The following is a 13,402-nucleotide window of genomic DNA, read 5'->3' on the forward strand; positions in this document are numbered from 1 at the left end:
TTTCTGGTAGTCTCATGCTTCAGAGATTGTATCTCCTGGATCTCTTTTCCATTTTCCCTAAAAAGGAACTTTTTATTTTATTCATTGTTTTCAGTCTTTTTATTTTGTTTGATGAAATATTATAGTCTTGTAGATTCATTGCATCAAATTATAATTTTAATCATTTCTTATTTTACCCCCTTTTCAAGTATCTTTCAAGTACACACCATCTGCCTCATGAGACAAAGTATTATACAAAGCCAAATCATTTTCCATTTTCTATTTATTCAATTCTAACTTTAGGGTTTTTTTAGGTTTTTGCAAGGCAAATGGGGTTAAGTGGCTTGCCAAAGGCCACATAGCTAGGTCATTATAAAGTGTCTGAGACCGGATTTGAACCCAGGTACTCCTGACTCCAGGGCTGGTGCTTTATTCCCTGAGCCACCTAGCCACCCAGGGTTTTATTTTTTTTTAATTAGGTTTTGTGTTTTGTTTTCCAGTTGGTTATTTTTACTTTTAGTGGAGTTGATTTCTTTGGTCAATTTTTCATTAGGTGAATTATTTCAATTTTTATTTTGCCCTTTGGTTATAGAATACCATTTATTTTTTGAAAGATATCAAGGTTCTTTTAGCAATTTAAAAATTATCTCTCCTGGATTTACTTTCCAGATCATTTTTTTCAATGAGATATTTTATATTTCTTCTAGTGTTTAATTCTTTTTATTTAATTTTATTATTTCTTTTTAATTTCTCACAAAGAAATCAGCTTCCCTTTGCTCAATGCTATATTTTAAGGAATTAATTTCTTCTGTGAGTTTTTGCATCTCCTTTTACATTTGAGTAATTCTGCTTTTTAAGGCCTTATTCTCCTCATTGATTGACTCTTTGTATATCTTTTTCCTTTGGTCCAATGTGTTTTTTAAGATGTTACTTTCTACAGGATTTTTTTTTTTGTTTCTTCTTCACCAACCTGTTGACTCATTTTTCATGATTTTCCCTTATCACTCTCATATTTGTTCCTAATTTCTCATCTACCTCCCTTACTTGATTGTCAAAAATTATTTTGAACTCTTCCATGACTTGAGGATAGTTCCAATTTTTCTGGGAGTCTTTGGATGTAGGATCGATGACTTTGTTACCTTCTTCTGAGTATATATTTTCATCTTCCTTGTCACCATAAAAACTTTCTATGATCAGATTTTTTTCTTCTTTTGTTGCCTCATTTTCTCAGTTTACGACTTGATTTTAACTTTTTGGTAAGGTAGGGTTCTATTTCTTTAATGGAAGACACTGTCCCAAGCTTTTGCGATTTTTGTGCAATTGTTTTTGTTTTGTTTTGTTTTGTTTTTAATTTTTAAAACTTTCTTTAATTTACCTACATATTACTTAAATATTATTGTGGAAGAGTAAACATAATACCTCCTCCCCCCCAAAAAAATATAAAATCTCATGAGAAATATAATGAAAACAAGAGAAAAATATGTTTCATTCTGTGTTCTAATACTATCAGCTCTGTCTTGGTTGGATCACATTTTTTTACCATAAGTCTATCATAGAAATTACATCCATATTTTTCCACAGTTGCTGTTGCTGATTGTAATTCCTTCCATCCATTCCTCCCCACAACCATCTATTATATTTTTCTCTCTCCTTTCACTCTGCCCCCTTCAAAAATGTGCTGTGGGGCAGCCGAATGGAACAGTGGACAGAGCATTGGCCCTAGGGTCAAGAGGCCCCGAGCCTACATCCCACCCTAGAGACCCAATATTCACCTGGCCCCAGGGTCCTAGACAGACCACCCAATCCCACCACCTTACAAAAAGTAAAAAAGAAAATGTGTTATATCTGACTATCCTCTTCTATGATCTACTCTCTCCTCTATCACCCACATCACCCCTCTCCTTCCCCTGTCCCCCTTCTCTCCTTTTTCTTCTTGATGTCTATACCCTTTCAATTTTATATGCTTTTTCCTTTTTGAGTCATTTCTGATAAGAATTAAGGTTCCCTCTTTCCCCCTCACCTTGCCACCTTATATACTATTGCCTCACTGGATCTTTCTGTGGGTTTCTGTCTCCCTAAAATTTAGTTAGAGTCATAATTTTAAGGTTTATGAACTATTTTTAAGAGAGACTGTTCTCCTGCCACCATCTTGGTTCTGCCCCTGTGCAGTTGTTTTCAAAGAAACTTCTAGGAACCTGCAAATGTTTTCTTTTTTCAAGGTGGTATGAACTAAGGAGAGTTGTTTACTATTCTCCTGACCTGTTCTCCAATCTGTGGGTGACAACTAACAATCCTTTCTGCCCTTGAACCATGAGGAGGGTCCTCCACTCACCTATGACAGCAGACTCTTGTGCTATTGCACCTCTCTTTCCTGGGACTTAGAACTGAGACTGTAGCCCAGATCCTAATATGAGCAGAGCAACAGAATTCTATCTCAGTGATAGTAACAGTCACCTGTAATCTTGACTCCCTTACCATCTGTGGGTCAAGAACTCTGAAAGCAGCTTGTGCTGATGATTCAGTGGCTCCCAAGGATTGTTCCTTATCCACTGGAACCAGGTATGTGTTGCTGAGGCCTGTTTTGGATTATGCTCCAATCTAGTCCTTATGAAACAGATTTTTCCTGTTGAATTTCCAAGTTGTCTTTGGCAGGTCGGAAAACTAGCAATGTTGCCACTGACTCAGTCACCTGGTTTCCTTCTACTAGATTGCTGGGGTCAGTCTACACCATTGGTGTCAAACTGAACTGCAATCCTCTCACCCTAGTGAAACAGGCCTTTCTTCAAGCTATTTGTCTTGCTCTGGAAAACTGTTTCACTAGAACTTTTTATGGAAGAATTTGTTTTGAGTCATTATTTAAAGGTATTTGCTGCGATCTGAGGTAGATCTAGTTTGAGTCCCTGTCTTTACTGTGCCATCTTGACTCTGTCCTCTTTCTTTAGGAATGCCATGTTTATTTAATTTTTTTTTCTTAGTGTAGGTTAAAAATGTGTAGTCATGAAACACATTACTACAATTTCCATGTTGCAAAAATAGACATAACCCCCCCACAAATCCCACAAATATTCATTCAGATATCATCAGCTGTTTTTTGTCTGAGAAATTACTTCAATATTTTTCCCATGGTTACTATTAATAGCTGTATTTCCCTCCATCCTATTCCCTCTAATCTCCTTTTACTTTATTCTTTCCCTCCTTTAACCCTGCTCGTCCTCAAAAATGTGTTGTATCTGACTACCCTCTTACATGAACTTCCCTCTTTTCTATCACCTACTCTTCCACTCCCCTCTCCACCCCTTTCTCCCATCCCTTTCCTCTCCTACTTTCCTGTAGTGTAAATGGATTTCTATACTGAAATGAGTGTGTAAATTATCTCTTCTCTTCCAATGAGAGTAAAAGTCACTCACTCCCTCTCACTTTCCCTCCTCTTCTAAAACATTGGGAAAACCTTCCCTTGTCTCATTTAATAACTTACTTCATTCTATCTTTCCTTTTCTACTCTCCCAGTACATTCTTTTCTCTCCCATTAATTTCAGTTTTTTACTATATTATAATTTCAAATTCAACTCCCTCCTGTGCTTTGTCTATATATGCTTCCTCTAACTACCCTAATAAATGAAAAGGTTCATGTGAGTTATCAGAATCATCTTCCCATGCAGGAAATATAAACAGTTCAACATAGAAAGTCCCTCATAATTCTTCCTTCCTGTCTACCCTCTCCATACTTCAACAGAATCCTGTTGAAGATGTTGAAGATGAAACTTTGAAAGTCCACTATTTCATTGATATCCATTTTCCCCCTGAAAAAGTATGTTGAGTTTTACTGGGTAGTTGATTCTTGGTTTTAATCTAAGTTGCCTTCAGGAATATCATATTCCAAGTCCTACAAGTTCCTAATGTAGAAGCTTCTAAATCTTGTGGGGTTTTTTGTTGTTTTAACCACAAGTATTTTTTGATGGATCAAAGAATATAATTTTAATGGAAAAGTAAGGCACAACCTTGGATTAAAATAGTTTGCTACACAGCCAAAGGGGAAAAATGAATTTTTTCCCCTTAAGAACCTTAAATATGCAAGCCACTAACAGATCACATTGAACAATTCTTCCTTTTATATAATTCCTATGTTACATCATCTGAGCAGTAATCTAGATTCATTCCTCATGAGAAAGTTACTGGCAATTTGTACCTACATTGCCCCACCTGACCATCTCTTTACCTCACAGCACTCTTTCAGATGGTATTCTGGACAGGTCAGCAATGTATCTTCCCAAAGAATCCCATGTACACCTTGATCAATTTTCTGATACAAATAAGCAAGTATGTGCTGGCACAAGCAGGACAGGTTTTGTCATGCAACAGCAGTAGCACTTGGGAAAAGAAGGGGGCTTTAAAAGGGAGATTGGGAAAATCTCACATTCTGCTTCTTAAATACAACAGGAACAATTTGTTCCCAAAATATCAGTGAGGAAACCAGATGCTCATCTTCTGCTCTACATTCACCTTCTCCAAAACCTTGACACACACTGTGAAAGATATGACACTGTCCACATCTTGGTCAGCTTCTTGGATTGTCCTAACTGCGATGCTACCCAGTTGTACATCTGAAATATACACTCCAACCATTCTGCATAGTACCTATAACAATTCATCTCTGGAAACCTTGTCATCTTTATCCAAGTCATACAATGGAAAAGAAAAGTACAGTTTATTGCTCTGGCTGTTGAGTAGTTCTGGTCCATTTACATCATTGCTTTTCTCATTATCTTCCATTCGTCAGAAGTGAGCCAGAGTTCTCATAAATCCATGGAAGTTTACCTGGTCCTCTCCCTCAGAAAAGAAGGCATTGATGATCTGATACCTCAGGGGGGTGATGGCAAGCTCTGGAATTCACTGGAAGTCTTCCCAGCTGAGAGTACCATTCTCTCTTTTGTCCAGGCAGTAAACTGACTGCAGAGACGAGTGATTTGACTGTGGGAAAAGCAGGTCTTTTTTTTTATCTTCTAGAGTTCCTCATCCCACAATGATAACATGGAGACCTGAGAACCCATTCCTGAGACAGACAAACTCCTCCTGAAGAGGCAGCGGCAGCAGAAGGGAAGGGGTGGCGGGAGAGGGAAGGAAGGTATAGGGGTCAGGAAGGGACTTCTTGTAATATTTTCACTGTGACTTGGCAGTTCTAAAATTTGGCTATAAGATTCCTGGCAGTTTTCATTTTGGAATCTCGTTCAGGAGGTGATTGGTAGATTCTTTCAGATCCTATTTTACCCTTTACTTTTAGGATATCAGGACAATTTTCCTGAAAAGTTTCTTGAAAAAAATGAAGTATAAGCTCTTTTCCCAGTCATGACTTTCAGGTAGCTCAATAATTTTTAAATTATCTCTTCTGGAATTGTTTACCAGGTCAGTTATTTTTCTAATGAGATATTTCACATTTTCTTCTAATTTTTCATTCCTTTGCTTTAGTTTTATTGTTTCTTGAGAGTCATCAACTTCCCTTAGTTCCATTCTACATTTGAAGAAATTAGTTTCTTCAAGAGAGATTTTGTATCTCCTTTTTCTTCTGGCCAATTATGCTTTTTAAATTATTTGTCTCCTCATTGGTTTTTTGAATTTCTTTTTCCATTTGACCCAAACTGATTTTTAAGATGTTATTTTTTTCAGTATTTTTTGTATTTCCTCCATCAAGCTGCTGACTTGTTTTACATGATTTTCTTGCTTTGTTCTCATTTCTTTTCCCAATTTTTCCTCTATATCCCTTACTTGAATTTTAAAATCTCTTTTGAGCTCTTCCATAGTCATAAATCAATTAATATTTTTCTTGGAGGTTTTGGATACAGATACTTTGATCTCATTATCTTCTGTGTAATTTGATCCTCCACAGGACCGAAGTAATTGTCTTTTTTCAGTTTTTTTCCTTCTATTCTTTGCTCATTTTTCTAGTCTCTGAATTGTCCCAAGGTTTTGAGGGTTTTTGCAGACACCTCCCCAAGGGACCTCAATTTCCCCAAGGTCTTATTAGACACTATGTCTGCTCTCCTGACCTGGAATCATGAGAGGAATCCCTGATCCTCTATGGCAATATAGCTTCATTTGCTGGACCTGTGGTCCTAAAGTGAAAGCTGGATCTGAGCATGGACAAAGCAGCAGTGCTTCCTGAAGGATAGTGGAGAGATCTCACAATCTTCCCTGAACTACTTAACAACCCCCTTACTGTTATTGTTTTTAGGCTGAGTACTCTGGCAGCAGCTTCTGGGTGGCTTCCTAGACCTCCTTCTGTGCCCCTGGGACCAGGTCTGTGAGGCCTGCTGATGGACTGGGCTGCACTCTCATTCTGGTGTGCCAGTTAGAAATTATGGTCCTATGTCTAAGATGCTTTTAATTCTAAATGTATGATTCTGTGAAATTAATGTAATATCTAGAAAAGGTTTCCAGCAAATGAAGAAAGTCTTCTATTAAGAACTTTTTAAAAATCTTGAATCTTGAAAAAAATCTTGAACAAGAATTTGGTAAAATGAGAAGGGTTTGTTATTTTTAAGGAGCTGAGGAAGTATATATGCTCATTTAGAAGCAGAGTAATAAAATAGATATGAATTAATAATTGCTTTTATGAAGTGGATGAAATGGAAAGGATAATCAAGGTTTATTCTGACCTTTCAAGTGTTGATGATTGGGAGCACAGAAGGATGAGAAATAGAAAAAGAAACTTAAAGGTTGCATGGATTTAGGGGAAAAGATGAATTCAGTTTCAAAAATATGAAATTTGGAATGCAATTTGTACATTTAATTTGAGAAATACAATAGGGTGCAATTTTGCTTGTATGCAGATTTGGAAGACTTCTGCATGATAGTAATAATTGTAGCAATTCAGAAATGTGATAATACCATGGATCAGAAATTAGATAGAGTAGGTTGTATCTTGATTAGAAAGTCACGTTTATTTTTCTTTTTCATTATTATATCATATTATTAAATCATATAGAAGGTACATTTTAATCTGTTTAAGGCCATGTTTGGGATTGTTGTGGGATTATTTGGGTCCATGGGTTATCCCTTTGACATCTCTGGTTTAGTGGATAGAGTGCTAGACTGAGTCATTAAGAAATGAGTTCAAATTCTTCCTCAGACATTTATCAGCTGTGCAATCCTGGGAAAAGAATTCAATCTCTCTGAGTCTCAGTTTCTTCATCTGTAAAATTGAAATAATAGCAGCTACCTTCCAGGGTTTTTGGGACAACCAAGTATGATAATACATATAAAGTGTTCTTCAAAACTTAAAACACTATCTGAATGCTGGATATTAATATCATCACTATTATTGTCATATCCAGTACAAATGGAGCATTCAAAGTCATGGAATTTGCATTACTTATTTACTTAAATCTTTATCTGTCTATAAAATTGGAAGAGTGAGAGTGAGGAAATAATTGCAAGCGAAAACCCTCAGAAAGAATTTAGTGATCATAGTGTATTTGAAATAGAAAAGACATCAAAGTGTGGCTGCTTGAGATTCTTATGTTTTGGGTATGTGGGGAGCAAGTTCTAGTACCACGTTGAAGCAAGTGACCTTTTCCTATTGAGATGAGCAGAGAATTTGAAGGCCATAGATTCTATGTTGATACCTGAAGAATAACAATATTTATCTTCTTTCCTAAGTATCTTGAGTGGACAAAGCTTTGATGGGTATAAATATATTTATTACCAGGTTGATGTAGAGCCAGGGATCAGTAGTCTTTATATGAGAAAAAAGGATACTCGGAGAAGTTGACATACCCAGTTTCAGCATGTAAGCATACTCAGTGGAAGATAGAAAAGGTTTATGAGTCTATGTTTGGTGCTTTCATGTGAGAGCACCATTAATACCATGAAAGCTGTTTACATGTTCCCAATCAGTTTAAAAGATCTCTTGTGAGTTATGAGAACTGTGTAGAAACAAATGTTTTACATCATTTCTTTTAAAATTCACGTACTAGTAGATTTTGTCAAGGGCAATGCTTTACTATTTTTTTTTTCTTTAGAAGAAATAATAGATGATTCCAGAGCTCAGAGATAGAGACAAGTCTATGTGACTGAGGATCTCCTAGCATAGATAGGTTTTTCAGGTCTGTGGAATGCTGGTTGTTGTTGGCACACCTGATGGCTTATGTTCCCATTTTCATTCCTAGGGCCTGAGGGTTCCCACAAACAGTTGTTTGAAAGGGCAGGACTCTGGAAGAGAAATAAGACCATGGTGTATCACAGAAGAGAAAATGATTAGAGGCCAAATGGAAAGAAATCTATGCTAAACTAGTGCAGGTCTAATTTTTGTTTGCTTGCCTGTTTTCATTTTGGTTGTTTGGTGCACCTTAGTTATGGTTGCCAAAACTAATATGAGATTTTAGCTATATACTTATTATGCTCAAATTAAAGAGGTGGTAGCAAAACAGTCTCTGAAATGCTCAAAATATATCAAGAGGTTTGTTTAGGAAGAAAAAAGAAAATGTGTCTAAATTAAATATTGGGGTGAAGGACAATTTACAAAATTTTGTGGCTTAAAGGGATTGGAAGGAACATAAAGAAGTAACACCAACTAGACCTTGGGAAAGGCAATCAACAAAAGGAAAAAAGACTAGGCTATTTTTTTTAAGTTGAACCAATCAGTAGCATGGAGAAAAAAAAAATTTGTGGGGGTGGCTAGGTGGTTCAGTGGATAGAGCACCAGCCCTGGAGTCAGGAGTACCTGAGTTCAAATCCAGCCTCAGACACTTAATAATTGCCTAGCTGTGTGGCCTTGGGCAAAGCCACTTCACCCCATTGCCTTGCAAACAAACAAAAAAATTTGTGAAGAAGAATCAAGCAATATAGTAAGTAGTTAAGAAACACCTGAAGCAGCAAACCTGAAAACTTAAAATTCAGCTTGAGCGACTGAGGGCAGAATGGCAGCATTAGGCAAAGAAAAATAAAAGCCACAACCTGAAAGATCTCAGAAGAATCTGAATAGAGAAATTTAAGCAAGGAAGAAATAGAAGAGAGAGAATGATAGAAAAGTGAGCATTGGAAACCACTGTTCAGGGTAGGATGGGAGGAAAAGAGATCACTATGAATGAAATAGAGATAGAGATAGTTTTTTATTTTTCAAGGCAAATGGGATTAAGTGGCTTGCCCAAGGCCACACAGCTAAGTAATTATTAAGTGTCTGAGGCTGGATTTGAACTCAGGTACTCCTGACTCCAGGGCTGGTGCTCTATCCACTGACCACCTAGCCGCCCTGAGATACTTTTTGTTAAGACAATTCAATATGGTGTACCCAGGGTTACATAACTTGTGGGTGTCTGAAACCAGATAAGAACTCAAGACCATCTGATTCCTGGGCTGGTACTCTACCTATTGTGCCACCTAGCTACCTCAAGAGAACTTCAATATGAAAAGAACTGTGTTTAGATAAAATAAAATTCTCCATTAATATGTAGAATTGTACATTAATGTACAGAATTTGAAAATGTATAGAATTGATTTAAAGAATATCGATTCTTTTTCTAAAGTTCTCCTGGGTGAGTTCAATATCTACTCACTCTCCTGAATATTAAAGATTCTAGTGAAAGGTAAGATTCAGAATTCTGTTGAGGTTCAGAAGTTTCTAGAGAGAAAGGAAGTTGTGAAAAGAAGACACATTATCCAGATATCTGTCTGCAATTAGTATCTAGAGAAATTTAATACATTTTCCCCAATTAGTGATCAGAGGCAATATGGAGGTAATGATATATGATCCATTGAAGTCATTGTGGAAAAAGAATGTTAATGATCATGGAATGACTGAGAGAGAGGAAGCATTAGATAAGGCATGAAGCAGAAGAATATCATTGGAGAACGAAGGGGTCAGTGATGAATTTTGGCTATTTTAAGAGATAGAAGGCTTGTATACCTAGATTGTCAAGATAATGGATAGTGTGAAGACTGGAACAGACTTCAGAGAAAAGTTCATCTAAGGTTAATAAAAGATCCTGAATGAATGTCATCTATTGGCCTTATATTCTCTCATAGATATAAAGTAACTTGGAATGTGGAGGCTGCCCAATGTAAAACTTTCAAAGGATATGTATCTATTTCTTCTTAAAGTTGGCATCATTCAATTCTTTGCCACTCTTTTTATTGAAATAAGCATTTCCTTCTTCTTGGGTCACTACAGGTAATATTTTATTTCTAATTCTACACTCAACAAGACTTAAAAGATTAGCCATATCACATGTTGAAATGAATTTCTTAGTTAAATAGTGAATTGCTCAAAACTTGATATTCTAGCAGAGTAGTGTCAAATTCAAATAGAAATGAATTGCTATTTATCATATAATGACTTAGATATAATATCATAAAATCACAAATTGGCATTATCTATGTTATATTGTACTTTTATTAATTATCTAAGTCATTCTCAGCTGATCTTTGTATAACACTGTTTACAATGATCTCCTGGTTCTGTTTACTTCTCTTTACATCAGTTCATTTAAGTAGTACCATGTATCAGTTCATAAAAGTATTTCCAGGTTTTACTGAAATAATCCTATTTGTCATTTCTTGTGGTGCAATATCATTCCATTTTTCTTTGTAACTTTTCATGTAGTTATTTTGACTTTGTTGTCTGCTTCTGAATTTGATCTTGATCTTCCTTGTTACCACAGTAGCTTTCAATGGTCAGATTATTTTGTTATTGATTACCTATTTCTTGACTTTTAACTCTCTGCTACAGTGGAGCTCTCATCCTGAAGTGGAGGAATCAATTTCATCTTGGTTCCTGTACTGCACATGATTTAGAAATATAACTGATTTCCTCTCACTCCTTTCTTAACTCTGCAGTCTGGGTTTTGATTTCATCATTCAATTTAGATTGCTTTTACCAAAGCAAACAAAAAGTTCTAATTGACAAATCTAATCCTTGATGTTTTTTCCAAACTTTGATATTCTTTATAATCCTCTTCTGATTAATATTTTTTCCCTCTGTTTTTGTGACACTATTCTTTTCTGGTTCTACCTCCAGGTCTGATTGATCTTTAATTTCTTGATTGTATTTTCAATCACACTAATGATGTGTGTCACCCAAAGCTCTGACTTGATTCCTCTTTTTGTTCTATAATAATTTATTGATTCTCATTAGATCCTTTGAATTCAATTAATAGTTCAATTCTGATGACTTTCAATAGACTTATTCACCTCTAACCTCTTCCTGACCTCTATTCTTGCGTATACAACTGGCTTTTTGACCTTAAATAAGATGTGTAGACATCTTAAACTCATTAATACCCAAACATTATCTTTCTCCAACTTCTATTATTTCATAACTTTTATACTACTTTTAAGAACATCATTATCCTCTAAATGGCTTAGGATTGCAACCTAGGTGATCATCTTTGCATTTGTACTCTAACTCTCACCCTCAATTTCCTATTTGTTTTTTATTGATATTTTATTTTTACAAATACATGTTATGAAAATTTTTCAACATTAATCCATATGCAAATGTGTATTTTTAAGTTACAAAATTTCCTTCCAAGCTCCCTTCCCACCCTTCTACCTTAAAACAGTTAGTTTAATAATGTACATATATATTTTTGTTAAATATTTTTACAGATTAGTCATTTTCGATATGAGGAATTAGTAATTAAGGGAAAGAGGTAAATAGATAATTTTTATAAAGTGTTCATCAGATTCTAAAGGGTTTTTTAAAATATTTATTTTTATCCATCTGCACATATTTTAAGTTATAAAATTTCCTTCTATCCTCCCTTCCCACCCCCATCCCCTCAGTGGCAAACAGTCAGTTTAGCATTGTACATACATATTTTTGAGAAACATGTTTACAGATTTGTTATTTGCAGCATGAGGAATTAGTATTAAAGGGGAAATATACATAGACATAATTTTTATAGTGTTCATCAGATTTGAAAAGGTAGTGTGTTTGTGTGTACACGTGTGTGTGTGTGTGTGTGTGTGTGTGTGTGTGTGTGTGTGTATTTTGTTTTGATTTTTTTCTTCTGGATGTCTGAAGGGTTTTTTTAATTAAGTTTTTTTGTTTTGTTTTGTTTTGCTTCCTCTGAATGGGGATTGCATTGCCCACAACTGGTCTAATAGAGTTATTCTAGCTTTCTGAGCTACTGAGAGGAGTTACTTCCATCAAGATTGCTCATCTCACAATGATTTTTTTAAATTTTATTTATTTAGTTATTTAGTTATGGCAATGGGGTTAAGTGACTTGCCCAAGGCCACACAGCTGATCAATTATTAAGTGTCTGAGGCTGAATTTGAACTGAGGTACTCCTAATTCCATGGCTGGTGCTCTATCCACTGCACCACCTAGCTGCCCCCTTCACAATGATGTTGTAATACGTGCTTTGTTTTCTTGGGTCTGCTTCCTTTGCTCAGCTTGAGATCCTCGAATTCATTACATGCTTCTCTCGACTTTGACCATTTATGATTTCTTATAAAACAATAATATTCCATAGTATTCATGTATCATAATTTGTTTAGACATTCCCCAATTGATGGGCAGCCCCTCAATTTCCAATGTATGCCACTCCAAAAAGAGCTACTATGATTATTTTGGAACATGTGGGAGTTTTTCCAGTTTTTATGGATATAGGTCTAATATTGGAATTACTGAGTCAAAGAATATAATCAATTTTATTGTCCTTTGGACATAGTTACATATTACTCTCCAAAATGGCTGGATGCCTTCACAACTCCACCAGCAATGCATTAATGTCCCAATCCTCTGACAACCTCTCCAACATTGATCATTTCCCCATTTTGTCATTTTAGTCACTCTGATAGGTGTGACTTTATATCTAAAATACATTTTAATTTGCATTTCTCTAATCAATAATGATTTGGAGCATTTTTTTCATATGATTTATTTCTTCATGTGAAAACTCTCTATTCATATTCCTTAACAATTTACCAAGTGGGGAATGACTTGTAACCTTATAAATATGATGCAATTCTCTTTATATTTTAGAAAGATCTTTATCAAGACTTCTATTTCTGAAGATTGTTTCCTAGTTTTCTGCTTTTGTTCTGATTTTGACAGCATTGATTTTATTAATGCAAACACTTTTTAATTTAATATAGTCTAAATCATTCATTTTGCAGGTTATAACATACTCTATTTATTTGTTTGGTCATAAATGTGTCCCCTTTCCATGGATCTGATGTAGTATTTCTTGGTCTATTAATTTATCTGTGTCTAAATTCTGTACCCATTTTGGCCTTATTTTCGTGCAGGGTATGAGAAGTGGATCTATGCCAAGTTTTTGCTATTTTCCTGTTTTCCCAACAATTTTTATCAAATAGTGAGTTCTTATTCCAGAAGTTGACATCTTTGGGTTTGCCAAACAGTTAATTATTGTAGTCATTTAATGCAGCTTCTTATGAACCTATCCTAATCCATTGATCCATT

At 35.4% G+C, this 13,402-nt stretch overlaps 1 pseudogene; it reads right to left on the reverse strand.

Moving 5' to 3' along the window:
- Positions 1-4,437: 4,437 nt before the first annotated feature.
- On the reverse strand, positions 4,438-5,027 carry LOC141515356 (calcineurin B homologous protein 1 pseudogene; annotated as a pseudogene).
- Between the last annotated feature and the right edge of the window lie 8,375 nt (positions 5,028-13,402).

Source organism: Macrotis lagotis, chromosome 1, assembly GCF_037893015.1.
Source record: "Macrotis lagotis isolate mMagLag1 chromosome 1, bilby.v1.9.chrom.fasta, whole genome shotgun sequence".
Lineage (NCBI taxonomy): Eukaryota > Metazoa > Chordata > Mammalia > Peramelemorphia > Peramelidae > Macrotis > Macrotis lagotis.